Genomic DNA, 23,448 nt, shown 5'->3' on the forward strand with positions numbered 1-23,448 from the left:
ACCTTCAAACTCTTTCTTGGTGTCAGTCTGAATTGTTTTTGCAAATACCTCGACCGACTTAAAGTTGTCACTCAAAACAGTTGTGCCCTTTCTTAAGCATTCAACCTCTGTCCTAAGAATCCTGGTTTCATTCTGTAAGGACTTTATCATTTTTCTATTTTCAAACCATGTAAGGGAGAAACCAAATACGAGAAAAAATTGCAAGCCCTATAAACATCCAAGTTATGGGAATATCATATGTATCCTGTAATATTTCTACCATAGTATAATTAAATAGACTGCAGAAGCTTTCAACGGTGATATGGTCAGACTTTTTTTTTTTTTTTTAATCAAAAGAAATTTTACCTGTAATGACCGTTCCATGCCAGTAGGTGGTGAGGGCAGTAACCGCTCGGCCAAACCGAGTCTGCAGTACCAGCGGAGCTCGAATGTTGGGACTCCGGCAGTAACCGCTAGTCTCCGGCAGGTCAGGGCCCAGGCCGAACTCAGCCGGGACTGGTGCTGCCTGAGGGGTTAGCGAGCTCGGACTGAGTCACCCGCTGCGCACACACACGTCCTTTGCTCTGTACAAGCGGGGCTGGGACAGGCTAGTCTGGGAAACTGCTCTGAAGCAATCAAGAGCCCAAGGCCGAATCCCTGCCACGCAGTGTGGGAACTGGAGCTGAAGGCTCCCAAATGCCCGAGTTGGACGCCAAATGAAGGTGCGTGGTTGATCGGCAGTTATGATTCACCAGACAAGCTTTAATATATATAATTCAGTTTTAATAAAAGGAAAGAAAAGGGAACTTACAAATCCAAGGTTCCAGCGAGGAGGGCAGGAAAACAAAGAGCAGGCGGGCCGCAGGCCCGCAAGATTTTATAAGTCAATATTAGCCTAAGGGGGACACGCCTAAGAGGGACACGCCTAAGAGGGACACGCCTTTAGACCAACGGGGACACGCCTTTAGACCAAGGGGGACATGCCTTACAAAACAAGGTTTTTGGCTAGGCTTCCCCTTCACTTCTCCAGGTCACTCGGGTCGAACTCTTCCCCTGTGTGGGTTATGAGTCTTGGCCCCAGTGCACTGGTTCCCGTCTCATCTCATTATTAAACCTCATGTGATTGCAGCAAGGACGGTCTCTCGTAAGTTATGGGAGGGTCGTGTTATCTCGAGACTTGAGTGAGAGTCTCCCCACACTGGGGGTCTTTCAAAACATTCTGTGGTTTCCCCCCCCCCCCCCGGCAGTAACCAGGTCACCAAATTGCTCCCATCCTGAACATGGTTTCTCTTCCATCTTGGGTCTTATTTGTTGTGAGGCTGCAAAGAAATGGCGATGTCCACAACTCACACATCCATCCGCAAAGACAGGTGAAGCGTTAGAGTTGCTGTGTGTGGAGACAGACAAGTATGGCTCTTCCCAGGGGTGAGGCCCTTGAGGATCCTGAGCAGCCTCTCAAGTACAGCCTCCAGGGTTCCACTGCTAGGAGGCATACCTGCCTGTGCTGCCACCTGGTGACCCACTCAGGACCTACTCGAGTGGCAGCCATCCCCAGAAGCTGCCACCTTAGGCAGTTCCAGAGTCCCCCTGATGTCCAGAACTTCCCCACCCACCGGACCAGTGATCTGCAGGTGGAGATGGAGCTGCCTGGAGAAAACACTTGGGTCAGCTGTCTGAGTTCACCTTCAGCAGTGGTCAGGGCAGTCCAGGAGTGTAGGAGGATCAAATGAAAACGTGGGGGTGGACCCAGAGAGGATGGAGTGCTGTTCTTAAAGAAAAACAGTCCTCAGAAGGTCATGCAGTTGGCTCGACAGCATGACTGTGGGTGTGCTGTGCATCACAGCAGAATGTCTGCCATGTGCCTGGCTCTTTAAGATGTCCTCTTGTGGATCAGCCCCAAGGCTTGCTGGAGAGAGGAACGGTTGGCCAGGTTAGGCAACTCACACAGCCAGAAGAAGCTCTTGACTATTTCTTCACATTGGGTGGAAAGCAGAACCAGCACTTGTCTCCCAGTGGTGTCCATTGTGGCCTTCAGCGGCATGGTGATGCTGCATTTAGGGGTTGGCTCTTTATCCCCTCATGCAACTTGAAGGTTGGCCAGTTTGGAAATGCCTGGGATTATTATTATTATTTTTAGCATTCCTTTATGTATTCAATTTAATAATACCAAGAAGGAAATGGCATTAAGAACCAGATACTTTGACAACACGTCAGACACATCACAGACCTAAAGATAGCTGTTGTAGACTTAACCTCAGCATTCAGTTTTGCTTTTAGATTGCACAGAATCAATAACTGATTTATTTTTAAAAACCCTAAATATCATTGCCAGTCTTGGCTCAGGGTCTTTACTAGAAATGTGGCAACACTCAAAAACTATTAAAAACTGATGACTTGGACATATATGACTATTACATGTGCAAGTGAACTTTGGTCTCTTGGAACACTGTACTAGTAGAATGACTGATCTTTTAATGTAAATAATTACCAGTGTAGCATGGCATGTCCATGTCGGTAACACACTGGGGAGACATTCACTAGGGTGAACATGACAAACGGTTAGTTACTTGGCAGCACAAGGTGGGAACGGGCTGATCCCTGACATGAATTCCTCCATAGTCTACCCATGACATCCTTGCTGGTCTTGGGTCAAGTGAAGCCCGAAGAAGTCCTCTTCCTCCTCCTCTGCTGCCGCCTTGTCCCCTGTCAGTGTGACTGCAGCAAGCCTGGGGCTGGGCCACGTCTGGCAGTCCAAGTTCTCTTCAGACTGTCTTGTGAACTGCCCAGCAACCATCTGGTCGAGACAAGCCTGATTCACAACTTCTTTCTCAATTGCTCCTTCTGTACCAGTTTCTGTAACAAAGGCTCCAGCCTTAGAACATATGCAGACAGCTCTTCATCCATCTTCTGGTAAGTGGTAAGGCATTTGACCTGCAGTGACCTAGGATTATCAATAATCCCAAATATTGTCTCAAGAGTCTTCGGGCATTCTGCAACTGTAATGAAAGGATTGTTTATCTTGAGGACTCCCATAAATGCTGTGCCTCTAAGACTCTCTATCAACTGCCTCCTTTTCTCTACATCCGAAACCTGCCATGTTTTCATTACCTGAGAAGTATGAAACATCCAAGACTCAAATTCTTCTCCACCTGGTCATGGAGGATCCCTGCCTGAGAATACACTCAACTTTTTGTACCTCAGATACTGCAGGGTAAGCTTAAGGGCCTCATCTAATGCCTGTGCCAACATGGGGGTTCGCATTTCAGGGATCATGCCCTGGTCTAAGCTGAGAGGGTCATTTCTGTTCCCAAGAACTCTGGTCAGTTCACCCATCGTCATGCCCTCTCCCTTTAAAAACTCATTTAATCTGCATAAAAACTCATTATCAGCATCAGGAGGCTTAAAGATCGCTCTCCAGACACCGCCTTTTCCAGGTATCTCCTTGGGAACCAGAGCACTGCTAGTCTCTACCGTAAGCCTTACCAAGGCTACATTCTTGTTCTCATCCCTCCTGAACATCCTCCTGATCAATCGGTGTTCTCCCAAGGGTGCCAGGCCAGCGGGCAGGGCCTCCTCGATTTCTGCCACCCCCACAAGGGAACGAAACTGTCATTCTTAAATCATCCCATGAGGCATTTTTCCCACGGTAAGCATCCACTATCATATAAGACCCACCACTTCAGTGTGCCCGTGGTCCTTTCTCAATTGTGATGTTTTTCTGCCTGACTGATCTGACCAGCACACAGGAGGGTTCATGGTACATGTCTGGCAGACAACATAATCAGTTTTTAAATCAAACTTTCTCTCACACCCAGCAGCTTAAGATGTGGTCAGCAGGACCCTGGGACTTTAGCACCTCCAACTCTCCTTTGGGCCAGCTAAGGTCACTTCTCTGCGGTTTCTCTGGAGGCATCCGGGAACCCAGATGCTGTTGGGGGCCAGCCTTGGCAAAAATACCCTCTTCCAGAGTGGAGGCGTGGGGATTTAGAAATATAGTAAAGAATACAAAGATGCGAACAAAAATAATAAAACGCAGAAACATATAGGATAGTACCGGGAGGGAATTTCAGTGAGTACTAAAAATCCGCCTGTGTTTTGTTTTCCAACAGCTTAATATACCCCTGATTTCAAGAGGTGAGAGTAGAACAAAAGGACTGTATTAACATACAAATTGAAAGTCGTGGGGTACATTCATCGCTCATGCCCTAGACCAAACACTCCATAGGCCAACCACTCCCTGGGTGGAATCCACAAGATGCCACCAGTCCCAGTCAACTGTATCTATTGCTGAAATGTTCTGAGGGAAAAGGAGGCTAATTTTGTGTTTGCTCATCTCCCATGCACCTGTGAACTCAAATAAAAGGCCTCACATGAAGTGTCTACAGCAAGTGACTTCAACAGGATGGTCATCCACAGCACCCCTCCCCTGCATTTACTCCCTTACAGTTCGGGGGCGGGGGCAGAAGTCTAGAGGCAGTCTCTTGGGGCTGAAGCCAAGGTGTGACAGAGCTGCCTCTCTTTGGGGCCCCAGGGAGGGGTGCATGAGGTGTTCTTGACTGCCGCCTGTATCTCCCACCACCATCCGCCCTTTCTCTGTGGCTTCCTCCAGCCCTCCTGGACCCCTCTGACAAGGGAGAGCCATGTGATTTCACTGAGCTCAGTGATCCAGGTGGGCCTCCTTAATTTAACTACTTTTGCATAGTTCTGGTACCACAGTGCTTAGGAGAGGGCTCATTTGGGTGCTATTCTTTAGCTCTGAGGCAGAACAATGCCAGTGTTTAGATCTGCTGTCTCCCAAAAGCATGTGTTAGGAGCTTGGTTCCCAGAGCAGCAGTGCTCAGAGGTGGGACTTGTGGAATGTGATTGGATCGTATTAGTGTGAAAATACATTGATGTACTTAGAGGTTAATGGGTTTGGGGACAGGAACTTTGCAATAAAAGCCAGCTCTTCTTCCCTCCCTCCCTCCCTCCCTCCCTCCCTCCCTCCCTCCCTCCCTCCCTCCCTCCCTCCCTCTCTCCCTTTCTCCTTCCCTCTCTCTCTCTGCATCTGGAGTGAACAGCTGTCCCCCCACATGCTCCCTACCATAAATTCTTGCCTCATCACAGACCAGAATCAATGGAGCCAAGTGTCCAGGGGTAAAACCACAGGAACCGTGCAAAGAATAGATCCTTCCCCAGCTGGTTGTCTCGGGTGTTTTATCACAGCCATGGGAAGTTGGCAACAAACGGGGCCTCCAACAAGACCCACAAATGAACCTTACTCCTCAGTGTGTTATGGAGAAGGAATATTCCAAAAGAGGTCGTGTAGGAAGCAGGGTTTCCACCTGCACAGGCCTAGGAAAGCAGACCAGCCCTGCCTCCCTTGGTGACTGCACGAATAAGCCTCTCTGTTTCCTGTGAGGTCACTCCTGCATTTGCCAGCTTCTCTTCCAGTGCTTCTCTGTCCTGAATGCACTGTGGGCATGAAGTAGACATGAGGTAGAATCATTTTTTTTTCTTGAGACAGGCCCTCATGATGTAGTCATGACTAGCCTGGAACTCATAGAGACAGCCAACTTTTTTTTTCAAGACAGGGTTTCTCTGTGTGGCTTTGGTGCCTGTCCTTCAACAGGGCACTAAAAATCCGCCTTGTAGACCAGCCTGGCCTCGAATTCACAGGGATCTGCCTGCCTCTGCCTCTCGAGTGTTGTGATTAAAGGTGTGCACCCCCACCTCCCGACAACAGCCAGCCTTTAATGCTGGGCTTAAAGGTATGTGCCACACTACTGGGATCAGTGTTTAGAGATTAAACCTGGCCATCTGAGTTTGATTCCTGGATCCTACAGTAAATAGAAGCAACTCCTGAAAGTTGTTATCTCATGGCATCAAAATTAAAGTAAACCTAAAAAATAAAACATTTTGATAGAAAGGAATTTTTTTTTTTTTAGTTTATTTCAGATGTGTTTGCTTCCCATACCTGCCAAGATCAGGCTAACATAGCCCCAGGGAGCACTGCCACCTTGTGGCCACATTTTTATTTTATTTTGTCTTATCAGTCTTCAAACCTCTTAAACATTCTTTGTTGCCACTTACATTTGTTTTCAGTCATTAATATTGTGTGTGTTTGCACGCACGCACGCACATGTGTGCTCGTGCTCACAGGTATGTGCATACCCATGTGTGTGTAGGTGCCGGTGTGTGGGAATGCATGTAGAGATCAGATGTCATTCCTCAGGAATAGTCCCCCTATTACAATCATGGTGCGACTTCCAGCTTTTTGTGTGGATTCTGGGATTGGACTCAGGCTTCATGCTTGTGCAGCAAGCGCTTTATCTACCAAGACATCATCCCAGTCCCCATTAATGCTATTGTTGAAGTGGCTCCTTGGTCAGCTCTGTCCTCTACGTGACACGCCTTCTATTCCTTACATCTCATTTCATTTTCTTATCTTATTGCATTTGCCTTGATTTAGTGTTGGTTTTTAAAAATTGGGATAGGATCTCACCATGTAGCCCAGGTGGCCAAGATCTTGACACCCTTCAAACTTATTTTAGGAAATCCTTTGTTTATTTGGATGAAGCCTTACTCTCTCTGAGGAGTGAGGGGGTGGTGAAGTAGAGGGAGCAGGAGGAGGGGAGGGAGTGGGAACTGAGATTGGTATGTAAAATGAGAAAAGAGGTTTTTTTAAAAAAATGAATAAATTTTAAAAATTGTGCTTATTTGTGGGGTGTTGTGTGACAGTCACACATGCACACATTGTGTGACATTAGATCATGGTAAGTCTATCTGTTGTCTCTCTATTCATCAATTCTTTGTGTGGAACTCAAAACCTTCCCTTTTAACATTTTTTGGGAATACAGTTGTAAGGGAGGTTGGCCCCCTCAGGGTGCCGGGCATATCCCTACTCCAAATCCTTAGCACAATGGAGATTATTACCCTGGACGGGCAAGCAGTGGGGGTGGGGAGGGAGAGGCTGCAAAGGCAGACAGCAAGTTGCAGCAGCAGCACAAATAAGCAAGAGCAAGTGTTTCTGCAGGAGTGGGTTCCTAAGGGGAAAAGCAGGGCATCTGCTGGGGTGAGTTGGTAACTCCTGATTGGGCATGTTAGCTAAATAATTAATTTTGACTGTTGGACCTTGGTGCTTGGCTCAGGAATGAGTCAGTGGCCAAATAGGGAATGGACCTTGGGGGCTAGCTTTAGGAATGTAATCTAATGGCTTTTAGGAAGGGGAAAAAAGAATAAAAAGCAAAACCCTGTCTATGCGATGTCAGCCATTCTCAGGCCTGTGCTCGCCATGCTTGGCCCTTCAGCAGCATACCGTATTGTCATCTGGTCATCTTGTGCGGCGACATTTGCGTCACTGTAACTCAGTGTCCATTGTCCATCCTTTCCCACTCTACATTCAGCTGATGTTGAATTGTCTGATGGTGTCCACTCTGCCTTGCCTCTGACTTCACTAAGGTCGGTTTGAAGCTTACTATAACCCTTGCTGTCAGCTCCCAGGATTAAAGTGCACCTTGTTCAAACATGTCCACGATGCCTTCCCGTCCTGTCAGTGCCTTTCTTTAAGCCAGCCATCCTCTCCTGGGATGACGTCACTAAGCTCTTACCTCTTCTGGCTTTCACACTTTACAGCCCTCTCCCATCTTCCCCATCAAACAGCTGGAGTTGCCCCACAAAACCACAAGTCAGCTCATGGCTCTTACAACTTGCTGCTGGCTTTGTACCACACCTAGTAGGCCAGGACCTCAGTGAGGGCTCTGGGGTGAGACAGAGATGGAGGGGTGAGGTGAGCTCTGTGTAGGGGCTGAGATGGAGGGGTGAGGTGGGCTTTGTGGAGGGTTGAGGTGAGCTCTATGGAGGGGCTGAGATGGAGGGGTGATGTGGGCTTTGTGGAGGGGTGAGGTGAGCTCTATGGAGGGGCTGAGATGGAGGGGTGAGGTGAGCTCTGTGGAGGGGCTGAGATGGAGGGGTGAGGTGAGCTCTGTGGAGGGGCTGAGATGGAGGGGTAAGGTGGGCTCTGTGGAGGGCAGAGATGGAGGGGTGAGGTGGGCTCTGTGGAGGGCAGAGATGGAAGGGTGAGGTGGGCTCTGTGGAGGGCAGAGATGGAGGGGTGAGGTGGGCTCTGTGGAGGGCAGAGATGGAGGGGTGAGGTGGGCTCTGTGGAGGGCAGAGATGGAGGGGTGAAGTGGGCTCTGGAGGGGCTTTAATGGAGAGATGAGGTGGGCTTGTGTGGAGGGGCTATGTGGAGGGGTGAGTTGAGCTCTGTGGAGGGGCTGAGATGGAGGGATGAAGTGAGCTCATGTGGCTTGCCCATCCATCGGCTGTAGTGATATTTTGTTTATGTTTTAACAAATAAGGCTTGCATGAAGATTAGAGTGCAGAGGTAAACCAATAGAGGCCAGGGAGTGGTGGCATACACCTTTAATCCCAGGACTCGGGAGACAGAGGCAGAGGGATCTCTTCTAGTTCAAGGCCATGCTGGGCTACACAATATTGAATTTGTCTAAAAGAGAAACAGAACTCATACAAAAGTGATCCCAGAACTTGGGATCACAGGCCTTTAATTCCAACACTTGGGAGGTGGAGACAGGAGTGTTATGGCTGGGCCGAGAGAAAAATATAAGGTGGAAGGAGACAGGAGCTAAGGGCAGTCTGAGGTTTGGTGGAGACAGCTGGAGTCTGGAGATGCAGTCTGAGGACAGGATAGCCCTTTCGGTTTGAGCACTGGTAGAGATAAAAGAACTCTCTAGTAGCTGGTCTCTTCTGCTTCTCTGATCTTCAGCATTAACCCCTATATCTGACTCTGGGTTTTTATTAAGACCAACTAGAATTCGTGCTACAATTGGCCACTGTCTGCTTTGTAAATGGCAATATTGGAACTTGGAGGTGCTCATCTGCTTGGGAGAGGGGCTATGTGCAGTTCTGTGCTGCAGCACTGATAAAGAACATGGGGCATTGAGGGACTGCAGCAATCCCCCTCTGCTCCTCAGTAAAGTTTGTGACCCCGAGCCTTACACGTATTTAAATTCATACTAAGCAAAGGGTGTCCCACGTCCCAGGTCTCACTGTGTCTCTCTGTAAGGCAGAGGTGGAGAGATGGAGTCCTGGACGCCTCAAAGTGTAAGTGATTGGGAGCCTAGAAATGTCTGGCAGCAAGCCCTGCCTGCCCCCTCTAAAGCCACCAGATCTGCGGAGGACCGAGGTGGGGGATTGGCCCATTTATTGCTCAGTTAGTTGTCTCTCCTTTGCCCAAACTCGTGTGACCTCCTTTCACGCAGCCATCTGTGCAGAAGTACACAACCCCCTCCATCTCAGCCTCTCCATAGACCTGCATGCCTCCATCCTTCCTGCCATGATAATGGACTAAACCTCAGAATCTGTAAGGCAGCCCCAATGAAATGTTTTCCTTCTTAGAGTTGCAATGGTCATAGTGTCTCTTCACAGCAATAAAACCTTAAATAAGACTGTAAAACCTTAAATAAGACTGTAAAACCTTAAATAAGCTTTAGGAAGTCCCTGAAACTGACTTGATTCACTAGGCCCCTCCCTGTCAGAGTAAACATTACAGCTGAGAGTCCACCACAGAGGGAAAAAGCTGAGCTGCAAGGAAGAGTCTCCTAGCTGCAGAGAAGACCCTGAGACCAGCTGAGGGCTGCACGGAGGAAGCAGAAACCAGCTGAGGCACCTGGAAAGGCTGCTCTCCAACCTGTTGAGCTGCCCACTGGCTGTGCAGTATGCTCCAGGTTCCCAGCTTTGTGGGCTCTAGGGTGGGCTTTGGTAATGCAGCTGTTTCTGAGCCATTTTTGCTCCTGTAAGTAACCCCTCCCCTACATTCCTGTGAGCAACCCCAGTAAAACTCATTGGTTCACCAAGCTGGACTTTGGTGGGATCTGTACTTTAGTCTGTCATGGGTTCCCTGTCTGAGATGAGAAGACTTGGATGTTGAAACCGCCCCCTCCACAAAGTTCTGTCACACAACAGGTGGCACCATCCCAAAGACTGGAGTGCTGGAATGGAATGAAAAGAGAAAGTCAGTCTGTTCCTCCCTCCCTCCCTCCCTCTCACCTCCCTCCCTCCCTCCCTCCCTCCCTCCCTCCCTCCCTCCCTCTCTCCACCCTTCTGCCTCTCTCTCTCCTCCCTCCCTCCCTCTCTGCCTCCCTCTCTCCGCCCTTCTGCCTCTCTCTCTCCTCCCTCCCTCCCTCTCTCCTACCTCCCTCCCTCTCTGCCTCCCTCTCTCCGCCCTTCTGCCTCTCTCTCTCCTCCCTCCCTCCCTCCCTCCCTCCCTCCCTCCCTCCCTCCCTCCCTCCCTCCCTCCCTCCCTCTCGTACTCTGTCACTCTCTTGCTTTCTCCACCTCCATTCTTCCTTCTTCCCTCTTTTTCTTTCTCCCTGTCTGTTCCCTTTCTCTCTTTCTCCATCTATTTCCTTCTCTTCCTCCCCTCTCCCCTCCCTCCCCTCTTCTCTCTTGCTCTCTCTTCCCCCTTGGCATCCCTCTCCTCTCTGTCTCTCCCTCCCTCCTTTCCCCCCTCACTCCTTGAGGTAAGCAGACTTTCCACAGCTTCAGCCCCAAGGTGTTCTGCCTCACCACAGGCTCACAACCCTAGGAACCATGAAACAAACCCAACAGCGCCTCCAAGGTGGGCTATGTCAGTGGCTCTCAGCCTTCCTCAAGCTGCGACCCTTTCCTCATGGTGCGCTGACCCCCAACCGTCCATTGTTTTCGTTGCTACTTCATCACTGTAATTTTGCTACTGTTATGAATTGTAATGTAAATACCTGTGTTTTCTGATGGTTTTAGGAGACCCCTGTGAAAGGGTATTTGACCCTGGGGGTCACTACCCACAGATTGAGAACCATTTGTTACTGAGATGGGAAACTGAGGAAACCAGCATGTTCCAGAAGAGAAGAGCAGTTAGCAGCAACCTAACAAGTGTCCTTCCTGTTGATGCTTTTCAAGGTGTGACACCCAGGGTGGAGCAGGGAGCCAATCAGAGGTGATCTGTGGGTAGTGGCAAATTTTCTTTTCTTTGGACTTAGCTATATTCAGTTTTTAGAGATGTACGGGTAGCACAGATTCTAATTGGTGGAGTGAAAACCGAAGGATCAGAGAAGCAGAGCAGCCAGCTACTAGAGTTCTTACCTCTACCAGTGCTCAGACCAAAGGGGCGGTCCTGTCCTGAGACAGCATCCTCAGACTGCGTCCTCGGACTGCACCCTCAGACTGTATCCTTCCACTGCACCCTCACACTGCATCCTCACACTGCACACTCACACTGCACCCTCAGACTGTACCCTCACACTGCACCCTCACACTGCACCTTCACACTGCACCCTCAGACTGCATCCTCACACTGCACCCTCACACTGCACACTCAGACTGTACCCTCACACTGCATCCTCACACTGCACCTTCACACTGCACCCTCAGACTGCATCCTCACACTGCACCCTCACACTGCATCTCAGACTGCACCCTCAGACTGAACACTCAGGTATGTACGTACATTATTTTTAAATTAAAGATTATATTACTCCATAATCCCTGCACAAGGCATGAGAGAGAGAGAGAGAGAGAGAGAAAGAAAGAGAGAGAGAGAAAGAGAGAGAGAAAGAGCCAACCTTATAGAACTGAAGCTGGCAGAGCCTCCAGGTGATCCCCATGCAGCCTCTCCCAGAACACCCACAACCTGATTTCCTGGAGAGCTGTCCAACCTGCAGTTCTGGAGCAATGTGTGTGTGTATAAGACCAGTGTTCCTCACTTATTCTGAGTCTTACCCACACTCACTACTCATTTTTCCTTCTAACTAAACCCTTCAGGACTGTTTGGGTCTGCAAACTGGCGTTTGGTGCCCTGTTATCTTGTTGATTGAATTCATCTGACCCCCATCCAAGGGCATTTAAAATGTTCCCATTTCTTACCAGTCAAGCATAATGGATTATGCCTTTAATGCCAGCACTCAGGAGGCAGAAGCAGGTGTATTCCTGTGAGCTCAAGGCTATTTTGGTTTACATAGTGAGTTGAGGGCTAACCTGGACTACATAGCAAGTTCCAAAACAGCCAGAGCTACATAGTGAGACTCTGTCTCAAACAAAACAAAAAAAGTTTCCAATTCTTGTGAACATACATTCACATACTTAAGTTATGGAAGTGGTACAGAATTGTTATAGAGATTTTTGGCCATCCAGAATATAGAAAGCAAAAATCTAAAGGAAGTCCATCTGAGAAAAATGGCCTGTAGTAAGGAGTTGCAGGCTGCGTTCCCGCTCCGCTCCTGGCCGCCTGGCTAGCTTATGCCCCGAAATAACAACACACAAACTGTATTCATTTAAACACTGCCTGGCCCATTAATTTCAGCCTCTTATTAGCTAATTCTCACATCTTTCTTTAACCCATATTTAGTAATGTGTGTAGCACCACAAGGTGGTGGCTTACCGGGAAAGATTCAGCATGTCTGACCTGGTGGCTGGCTCCATGACATCTGTCTCAGAGAGGAGAGGCATGGCGATTGCCTGAAGCATCTTGCCTCACTACCAGCATCCTGTTCTGTCTACTCCACCCACCTATGTTCTGACCTATCAGGCCAAGCAATTTCTTCATTAATTAACCAATGAAATCATCAGATAGATAGAAGACACGCCTACATCAACAGCCTTCACCACAAATGCTTCCGGGTAAACAGGATATTAACATAGGAAAGACTGACAATGCCCTCTGCCTCATGTTGGCCTGGAAAGTCCCTTCCACGCAGTGGCAGGTCTGTGTGGAAGGCGAAAACAAAAAGCTCCCAAGCCTCGAAACGGCTGCTCATCCAGTGAGCCATTAACAGCTGGCAAAATAAGAACTTCTGTCATTAGAGAGGGTGAAAAAGAAAACTAAATTTTTGTTTGCTTGTTTTTCTGAGGCAGGGTTTCTCTGTGTAGTCCTGACTGTCCTGGAACTCACTCTGTAGACCAGGCTGGCTTTAAACTTACAGAGAATTGCCTGCCTCTGCCTCCCGAGTGAGTGCCGGGATTAAAGAGGTGCATCACCACTGCCCAGCTTGAAAGAAACTCTTAGAATGATGGTCAGTTGGTTGTAGCTGCAATCTCTGTGAGGGCCAGTGTCCAGAAATAGACCCATAGTTCACAGAGGACAGAAAGCCCCACAGAGGGAGTCCACAGAGGGATGGTGCACCTCACAGGTTGTGTTAATTATTTTCTTGTTACCTAACAGAACAGCTTAAGGGTTCAAAAGTGCAGTTTATTATGGTGAAGAAGGTATGCACTCATACTCAGGAAGCAGAGTCATGAAGGCTGATGCCCAGTTCTTTTTCTCCTTTTTATCCGGTCTAGGACCCCAGTCCATTAGATGATGCCACCCACATTCAGAGTGGATTTTCCCACCTCCATTAGACAAATCTAGACACTCCCTGGCAAATATTCCCAGCAGTTTGTTTACATGTTGAGTCTAAGTCTCATCCAATTGGCAGTCAGGATGAACCATCACACAAGGATATTGGCAAGGAACATGGAAAACTACTGAATTTCATCAACTATGAACAAGATACAAATAAACCACAGTGTGAAGCCACTACCAACTCCACCAACAATTGAAATGAGAAAGCAGTATTATGTGGCTATTATTATTATGTATTATTATGACCTGTTGGGCTTGGGGTTGTTACATGGCTGTGGCTAGCCAATGCATTCTTCTGGGAAGGGCTTTAGTAATGTTTCAGAGGGTTGACCTTTGGGAGTCAGGTTTTGAAAGACTTCGTTTTGAATTATGTGCGGGGGGGCTGCAGATTGGTGCAAGTACAAGAGGAGGTCAGAAGGCATCAGACCCCCTTGGAGTTGGAGTTACAGACGGTTGCGGACCACCTGATGTTGGTACTAGAAGCTGGACTTGGGTCTTCTATGAGAACAGTACTTTCTCTTAAATCTTGAATCATTTCTCCAACCCACTAGAATTCAAGGTTTTAGAGCTGAATATATCTTCTTTTTAGATGTAATGTAAAGCTAGGCAAAGGCAGGGCACACTGTAATCCCAGCACTGGGAGGCTAGGCAGGAGGACTGTGAGTTTGAGGCTAACCTGGACTACATAGTGAGAGATTTCTTAACTCCCTCTCCCCCCCAAAAAAAACAACAACCCAAAAGCATTGAAAACATTAAAGTTGTGGAGAACTTTTTACTTTAATTGAATTTCAGCATAATGGCTCTCATCTCCACTTTCTGTGGCCAAGGCTGACTCTGCTTTGACCTGCAGATTTTATCCCAGACCTGGCGAGCTCTGGCCACCCTGCTGTGCCCTGTGCTCGCCGCTGAAAAGGAAAGGCAGTTCATGTGAGAAAATGCTCACCAACAAGCATGCAGGAGCATGTCACGGAGATGGGGTCTGCTATGAGCTGCCACCCGTGGGGCACACTGCTTAAGCTCTGGAGTGCACACCAGCTGCTTAGTCTGATTCTTCTGCCCTTTGTATGACCAAACCAGGGTGTGTCTCTAGAACCTTCTACCTGGGACCCAACTCATTGCCACACCCTTGCCTGCAGATGACATGGCCACCCTTGATGGGACTCAGCAGCAGAGGCAGGAACTGGTCCTGGTCCTGGCCTTTCGACAGGACAGCTTGAAGGCTGCCCCTTGGCTGTGCACGCTTTTAATGAGCAGGAACTCTCTTCTATGACAGCCATTCCAGGCTCGGCTCTCCTATGCTCAAGCTCTACCCAGCGACTTAGTTCACTTCCTGTTGCCTGCAGATCAAGAGGCAGCAGTCTCATCTCCTTCTCCAGCACCATGTCTGCCTGCATGTTGCCATGTCCCATCGTGATGATAATGGGCTAAACCTCTGATGCTGTAAGCCAGCCCCAATTAAGTGTTCTTCCTTTATAAGAATAGGCATGGTCATGGTGTCTCTTCACAGCAATAGAAACCCTAAGGCACCCACCTCAGTCAACACCGGTGCTCCATTTCCACACTCACTCTCAATGACCATGGAGGGTTATGACATTAGTTACCCTACAACAGCCCACCCTCTGCCCTCACCACACCCTTCTCACATGCAAAATGCCCATCATTCCCAAAGCCCTGTGAATGCTAGCATTGCCTTGGAATCAGAATCTCACACCATTAATGCTAAATCCCAGGTCTTTACCTTCTCTGAGGTTGGACCTTGGATAGAGTCTTGAAAGTTGTCCTTTGACCTCCACATACATGGCATGCTGTGTGTCCCACCCAAATAAATAAGATAAGAACAAAGATATGCATACAATCCAGGTACGGCCATTGTGAGAAGTAAACACCTACATACCATCCTTACTCACTGACACCCACTTCTGACCCCACTTCTTGTCTCCCACCCAGCACACGAGGGTGTTTTCTCTTCCTGCTCTGGAAACGCCATGCGAATGGGGTCTTATGATCCCTGGCTTGTTGTAAATGCCTTCTTTTACTTGACATCAGATTTTAAGGTCCTCCTACACTGTGTGCTATTTCGGGGCTTCACTCCTTTCTATAGCTAAATACCATTCCTCGCTGTCTCATTGTGTGGACAGGCCCTGTTTTGTCCACATGACATTTGATGGGCATTTGGGCCATGCCCACTTTTTGGCTTCTGTGAACATCAGTGTGTGCATCTTTGTGTGGATATATACTTTCAGTTTTAGATATTAGTCACTTTCCTGGCTGCTACAACAAATGTTGGACCTAAGCAACTTAAGGGAGGGCGCTATTTTGGCCCACCATGGTGGGAAAGCATGGCCACAGGAGGCCGTTGGTTACATTGTGTCCACTGTCAATGTAAAGCAGCTGGTTACATTGTGTCCTTAGTCAGGAAGCTGAGCATGCCGGTGGATAGCTTGCTTGCTTCTTTATAATTCAGAATGTGACTACAGACCATGGGATGGTGCTGCTCTCACAGACAGGCCCCAGGACATCTCCTAAGTGATTCTGAATCTGGTAAGACTGACAGGAGAGATTCCCCATAACAGGTGTGTGTGTGTGTGTGCCCAGAATGGCATGCTGAGCCTCATGGAATTCTACTGGAGAAAGGAGCAGACTGGCTTCCATAGCCATCCTAGTGATTCACATCCCCACTAGCAACTCTTGCGGCCTTATTTCTCTGTCTTTGTGGACTTGTGTCATCTCCTTTTGGTTTTGATCTGTAGTTCTCTGCTGCCTAATGAGCCCAGCATCTCCTCATAGGCCTCCGCAGAGCACCTGCCCAGGTCCTCCCTTCTTTAGGATTCCATTGCAGGACCGCTTTACACATTCTGATACAATCTTTTTTTAAAAAAATATTTATTTATTTATTATGTATACAATATTCTGTCTGTGTGTATGTCTGCAGGCCAGAAGAGGGCACCAGACCTCATTACAGATGGTTGTGAGCCACTATGTGGTTGCCGGGAATTGAACTCAGGACCTTTGGAAGAGCAGACAATGCTCTTAACCACTGAGCCATCTCTCCAGCCCCCTGACACAATCTTTTAGCAGATGCATGGTTTAAAGTGTTTTCTTATGGCATGTTGTCTTTCTCCTCCCTGAGTGTGTTCTTTGATAAACAATGTTTGTGGTTGCTGAATTTCCTGTGCCTAAAATTTTGTTATTGTTCCCCCTCTTTTTTTTTCTGTTTGATTTTAAATCTGAGACCATGATATTGCAACCCTATGTATTCTGTCTATGTGGTGTCCATTACTGGCCCGAAGCTTGCAATTCAGCCAGGCTGGCTGGCTAGCAAGCTCCAGGGATCCTGCTGGCCCTGCCTCTCCAGTGCTAATAGTACACATGTGTGCCACCACTCCTGGCTTTTTTTTTCCCCACGGGTTCAGGTCCTTGTGTGTTTGAGACTAAGCCACCTCCCCAATTCCTCCCCTATTCCAGGATTTGCCCACTTCCGTTTCTGCATGTCCCCTCTCTGCCCCACTCCCCCTGGCATGGGCTTGCTGGGAAATCTTTGCTTTCACCTGGGTTGCAGGCAACTGCCCCAGGGCTCGGGAGTTAGCTGTTTTTCCTTCTGCCCTCCCTCATTCCAGCTTCCTAGCTGGGAGCATTCACCCCCATCGCTTTGCTGATTCCCCCATGCTGGGAAAATTGCAGAGCTGGCTGAGGGCTGGCAGGGCCTGATGCCCTGTTGAGTCCAGCCTCCTTCTGGGCCCCACCTTGCATTCAAGTCCTCCCTGCCAGCTTGATTTACTGGACTTAGTGGGCCTATTTGCCAGGTGTCTGGCCCTGTCTGGAAACAAGTGGTATGTCTCGAGGTGATAAACGGGCACAGTGGGGCTCAGCCTGAAGCCAGCGGGTGTGAACTGTGCAGCCTGGCTGCCTCTGTTCTTATTGCAGACTTCAGCCAAGAAAGCATTTAAAAGATAAAACCCCTGGTCCTGAATTTTCCTTGTTCCTAGAACTCTCTTCACACACTATTTATGTTTTGAGAAATCAATGCAGGAAATCCTGTTCAATATGTTCTTTAGCTGGAAAGATGAGACTCCTTTGGTTCCTCGATTTGTATTCCTCCTAGGAGGCAGATACCCACCTTGCTGTGACCATGGCATAGGGTATGTCCTCTCAGGGCTCAGGATGAACAACCTTGAACCATGCTGGGGGAAGTCTGTGTCCTTGGCTTGTGAGTATTCTCAGTGATTAACATGATTCCATGTGGCCCTGCTGGGGCTCACAGTGAGCTAGCTGTTGGAGACCCTGCCAACATGGTGTTGCCTGAAGAATCCATTCAACAAGCCCAAGACTATTGAAGGGGTTGATCAGGACCATGTGTGTAACCAAGGCTGACCAGCCAAGGACGCTGCATAGGAAGGTGAGGATTAGATATTCCCAGCCACTGAATACCTTCTCTAGTTGTGCCAGCTCCTCCCCCAGGGCCCCTCTCATCTTCTTCTGAGCCGCCTTAACTGGGCTTCTTCTGGGGCATCGGATAAGACAACCATAACCTTCTGAGCCTTAGGCAATGCCCTGTGCTGAGTGAGCTAGTGCCCCCTTGCTGTTTGAGTGTGTAAGCACCCTCTGCATGCCTGTGTCTATATGCATACATGTGAGTACAAATGTGTATTTGTGTGTGTGTGTGCACGCACGTAGGTGCAAGGGCATGCACACAATGTGCTCTGTGGGCACATGAGTGAAGAAGTCCATATATATGTTCTGTATAGGCACATGTCTGAAGGCACTCAGATGTATGCACATGTATGAGATCACATACATGTGTATCCTGTTGACAAGGGGTAAAGTTGTGATGGTTAGGGTAAGCATTACTGGTCAGCTTGGCAGACTTTAGAGTCACTAGGGAGATGGGCCTCTGCATGTCTGTGAGGGATTTCTTGATTGCAGTAATTGAGGTGTGAAGACCCTCCCACAGTGGGTGACACCATTTCCTGGGCAGGGACCTGGACTGTGTATGTGGAGAAAGGGAGCTGAGCAGGAGCAGCAACAACAGCAGCAGGAGGAGCAGCAGCAGGAGCATCAGGAGGAGTGGCATCAGCAGCAGGAACAGGAGTAGCAACAGAAACAGGAGCAGCAGCAACAGCAGCAGCAGGAATGGCTGAAGGAACAGCAGCAGCAGGAACAGCAGCAGCAGGAACAGCAGCCGCGGGAACAGCAGCAGGAGCAGCAGCAGGAACAGCAGCAGCAGGAGGAGGAGCAGCAGCAGCAGTAGGAACAGCAGCAGCAGGAGGAGGAGCAGCAGCAGCAGGAGGAGGAGGAGGAGCAGCAGCAGCAGCAGCAGCAGCATCCTTCTCTGCTTTCCAACTGAGGATGTGATGTGAGCAGCTGCTTCAAGCTCCTGATGCCATGGCTTGTCTTGGATGGTATAAGACTCCATGATGGACTGTACCTTGAACTGTCAGCAGAAATAAGCCCTTCCTCCCTTGGGTGGTTTTTGTCATGGTCTTTCGTCACAGAAACAGGAAAAAAAAAAAAACCCCAACTAAATCACTGCCCCTTCTGCCCAGGCTGCAGCATGGTCCCTTGTGTATGTGACTATTGGGTACAGGGCTATTTCAGAGGAGACTTGGGACCTGGGCTGCTTGGGTCAAGCCTTGCTTCTGTCACAGCAGGCCACCAAATCTTAAGAGTTCACACCTCTGCCCGCCAGCTTCTGATTCTATAGAAAGGGACCCCTTCACCCCCACAGCCCGATGGAAGGCCTATGGGATGCAGCAGACAATGATGTACAGCCCAGTGTCTGTGCTGATAGGTCCCCAGAGATCCCCTCTGTGTAAGCAGAGCCCAGGCTGAGCTGGCCACTAGGGTCCTTCACAGTCTCTCTCAGCCTTGTAATTTGTCCTATGGGAGTGCCACAGAAGCCTGGTCCCCCACTGTGCTCATGGCCAGAGCTTAGGATGCACATCTGGGCAAGTGACAAACTGCAGCATCATAGCTCCTGCACTGTTGAATGTGGGGCTCCTCAGCTTGGTCCTATGGGCTGCTAGGGACCAGGGAGCTCTTTTGGTTACCATTATACCAAGAGAGATTCCTCCAGGGGTCTCAGGGTCTGTCAGTTTCTGTTTGGCCACTGCTGCGAGACAGTCACCCTCTGACTCTTTCTTCTTCCTTTGCTCCCTGCCCTCTTTCCTTGAGCCCCTCTCAATATCCATCCAAGCTCCTGATGTGAAGTCTGCTCATATCTGTCCCGGCTGTGGTCTTGTGGTCTCTCACAGGGTTCGAGGCCAAGGCCATACGTGTGTGTAAAGGGAGCAGGAAGGGGAGGAGGCAGCTTACAATCAGGAAGAGAAGCCCCGGGTGCCTGTTAGTTCCTCATTTTCCAGCTGAATTATGGTGGCATCTTGCCCACACCTGCTCCCCTCCAAACTGGTCTCACAGGCTCTTTATAGCACCCTTGAAGACCAAAATACAGTTGTGGCTGCCTGAGATCTTTGGAAATAGCATAGATCTCTTTGTACTTCTGCTTTATTGAATGCTTCTCATGTAAACTAAATGTTCCTGTTTAAACATTAAAAAAAAAAATCACCTGACTAAAATTCACACACTGAGAAAAGTTGAAGAGCACACAGAGGTATAAAAGGCAAAGCCTCACACTGAGTCTAAGGGCTGCTGCTTGTATTCAGCCCCCTATAGAGGCAGAGACAAGAAGAGGAGATTCTCAGGCTGGGAGGCTGGACTCTTTCTGGCTTTGCATACTCACAGGCTGTGTGTCCTGAACAAGTGCCACTGAGCCCATGGCCAGACCTGGGAGCTTGGCTCTCCTTGTTCATGGCCAGGCTGCCCTCTCTCCGGCTGCACTGTCGGGTAGGCTGAGCGCTCGCTGCCTCTCCTGGGGATTCACAGTGGAGAAGCGTTGGTCTGCTGAGCTAGCATTGGCTGGTCACAGCTAGGGTTTTGCAGAGGCTGAGCGGCTCCTATCAGGATTCCAGGGGCAGTTTTCATGGTAAAAACGCCATATATTTTGGGTTTCCCCGCTTGGTTTGCTGAAGATGCCTAATGCGATCTGTTCTGTGTATTTCAAGTCATCTGTCCAGAGACTTTTAAAAATTGTAATAAAATACACATAGCGTAAAAATTTCCATTATAATGGTATTTTGATGTCAGTTCAGTGGCATTAATTACATGCATATTGCTGTGCGACCATTGCCACATCTGTTTCCAGAACTCCTTTTTATTTTTATTTCTTTGCCCCCCTCCACCTCCTCTCTTTTGAGACAAGGTCTCATATGGCTTAGTCTGGCCTCAAACTCAGTATGTAGCTGAGGGCAACCTTGAACCTCTGATGCTCTTGTGCCTCTGGTTCTCCAGAGCAATTCACCTCACTGACTCTTCTCCATACAGGTTCCTCATCCATTCCCTTCTGTGGTCCTGGCACCAGCATCCCACTGCACTGTGACTCTGACCCAGATGTACCCTCTGGACAGTGCAGGGTGCTACAGAGTAGCTATGAATGCTGGCTGGTTTTTCTAGATGGGAAAACTGAGTCATGGGAAGTCACCCTATTCATCACGGATTTAGCATCTGGAGCCCTGGTTACTGATCTGCTCTTGATAGCTGTCTTGGCAGTGACATCCTATTCAGGTGCCAGAAAGGAGCAACTGACTCCCAATGGCCCCATTGCTGGGAGTGGATAGCTCATGTCAAAGGAATGGCTGCTGCTGGGCGATGCTGAATTGGACTTGGTTCTGTCATTCTTACAGACCAGTGCTGCTGGCTTCTCAGCTCAGCTGTGTGTGGCAATTTTTCCTGGCAGGCCATGCTCTGAGGTTCCAGCAGGCCAGGCTCCAAGGTTCCTGGAACTCAGATCGCAGAGCCGGCAGGCATCCCCCACCCTCGTGATCCATGAACAGAAGTGGGGAAGTGGTTTGGTGCCAAGAGCAGTCATTCAGCCAGGGGTGGGCTGGTTCTATAGGGGGCTGGCAGCCAAGGGGACCCACATGAGGGCAGAGAAGCAGGCTGGGCAGGGCAGGAGAGAGCAGAGGATTAGAAAAGGATGGAAAGCAGGTCTGTGTCTTGTGGAAGGCAGAGGCTCCAAACGTTTCATCTGCTAACTGATTGACGTAAAAACAGCTCCTCTTTGAAGAACACTATGACGTCTGTCACTGAAGGGCTCTCCTGCAGCGTGGCCTCTGGTGTCTGGTATGGTGGTCGTTTATACTAGGTTTCTCAGTGCGCGTAGACAGTCTTCTGCCCGCTCCTCAGCGCACAGGGCCCTCTCAGGCCTTAACTCTGTGTCTCCCACAGGCTGAGGGCTGCATTTGTTCCAGCAGAGGTAGGGCCTGGGCTGTGCAAATGGCCCAGAGCCAGAGGCCTGGCTGGGGTTCCATTCTGTGCCAGGCTGCTGGCTCATGGTTTGTAAGTGGCCTCCACAGCTGGGAGGGAGTGTGGGGGTGTTATAAATAGTTTGGTGCAGAAAGACCCGAGCCAAAAGGTCCATAGAACATTTTACAGGTTGCATGGGGGGGATGTCCCCTCACCTTTCATCTCCTCTGACTTTTCTCGAGACATCAGGACCCTGACATTGTCCTCCACAGGCTCTCTGAACTTTATCTGCTATCTGTGTAATTCTGAGCCCATGGGACACCCAAGGCCAGGTAAATCAGGTGAACTCAGTGAACCAGATGGATGGTGTGGTGGCAGCTGTAGCAAGGGCAGCTTCATTTGGAGATGGGTGTCAGTACTGTGGGTGGCTCCCATGTGTGAGCCAGGGAGGGGGTGCTGGAATAACACAGAGATCTCTGGAGGTGGCAGCGCCTGTGCTGAGGTGGGCAGAGCTATATGGGACCCAGTGCAGAGGAGGGAACATGGCTGCCCAGCAGGAGCAACAGGCAGAGCAGGCCTGGGCAGACACAGACTAGCATTAGACCTACAGGACTCTGAGAGGTCTGCCCCTTCTAGGAGCAAGATGGGCCATAATATGTTTATTGATTTTTAATTTTAGTGTTTTTATTGAATGTATTTCTCCTACAGTGTGCTTCACCCAATGTGCGTGTGCAGCTCACTGGATGGCAGTAGCTCGCAGTTGTGAGTATCTTCATTACTTTGTGAAAAAGCTGGCTTTGAGTTCCCAACCCATAGCAACTATGAATCTGTCTGTCTATAGGCTTGCCTGCTCTGGGTACATCATGGAGTATGGTCTTCTCCTGGGAATGTCATATACGGTGAAGTCTTCTCTTGGCTATATCAAACAGTATGTTCCTCTCCTGGGCATGTCATATAAAGTGTGGTCTCCTGGGCAGTTCATGTAGTGCAGTCCTCGTCTGGGCACAGCATGAAGTGAAGATTTCTCCTGGGCACACCATGGCATGTGGTTCTTTCCTGGACATGTCATACAGAGTGTGGGCCTCTCCTAGACATGTCATGGAGTGTGGTCCCTTTCTGCAGTGATGTCTTTTGTGACCGGCTTCCTTGAACATCATGTTTTCATGGTCAGTCCACACTGTGGCAGGTGTTAGAGTTTCAGTCCTTTCTGTGTCTGACTCCTGTCAATCATCCTAATGCTTCTGAGGCCGTGGCAAGGAGGACCATGAGATTGAGGGCATGGTGGGTGGGGGAGGATCGCAAAGGAAAGGAAAAGAAAGGCAGACCTGGCAGGCTAGTGGGTTGGAACACTGTGCCTTTGAGCTCACTTTAATGTCACAGCCATTTCTTCTTTCAGAAGAGCTGAGCACTGTCTTCCCCTAATGCTTGTGTTGAGTCCCGTTTTTGGAATAATTACTAGGTGACATTTGTTCATGACACAACATTTAAAATAAGCAAAGGAGAACTCCAAGAGTCCAGTCTCCTTATCAGCCTGTCCCCGGCCATCAAGACTGCTTACCTGCAGACACCCGTGGCTAGCGTAGGGCCATGTAATCATATTGTCACCAGCCCAGCATCTCTCAGCTGGAAAGAGGGTTTCCTTATGGTCCGTGGCTCACCAGGCAGAGCTGAGTTTCACTGCATCTAGTGCCTTGTAGCACAGGTGTCCTTTACCTATGATGAGGTCATGTCCTGGCTACCCTGTCTGCATGGCTGGCTTTGTATGGGCCACAAATGATGTAAGAGAGTGGTCA

The 23,448-nt window shown here is 49.2% G+C and overlaps 1 pseudogene; it reads right to left on the minus strand.

Annotated features, from left to right (window-relative positions):
* Positions 1–2,599: 2,599 nt before the first annotated feature.
* On the minus strand, positions 2,600–4,621 carry LOC121677171 (annotated as a pseudogene).
* Positions 4,622–23,448: the final 18,827 nt, after the last annotated feature.

The sequence above is a fragment of the Arvicola amphibius genome, chromosome 1 (genome assembly GCF_903992535.2).
Source record: "Arvicola amphibius chromosome 1, mArvAmp1.2, whole genome shotgun sequence".
NCBI lineage: Eukaryota > Metazoa > Chordata > Mammalia > Rodentia > Cricetidae > Arvicola > Arvicola amphibius.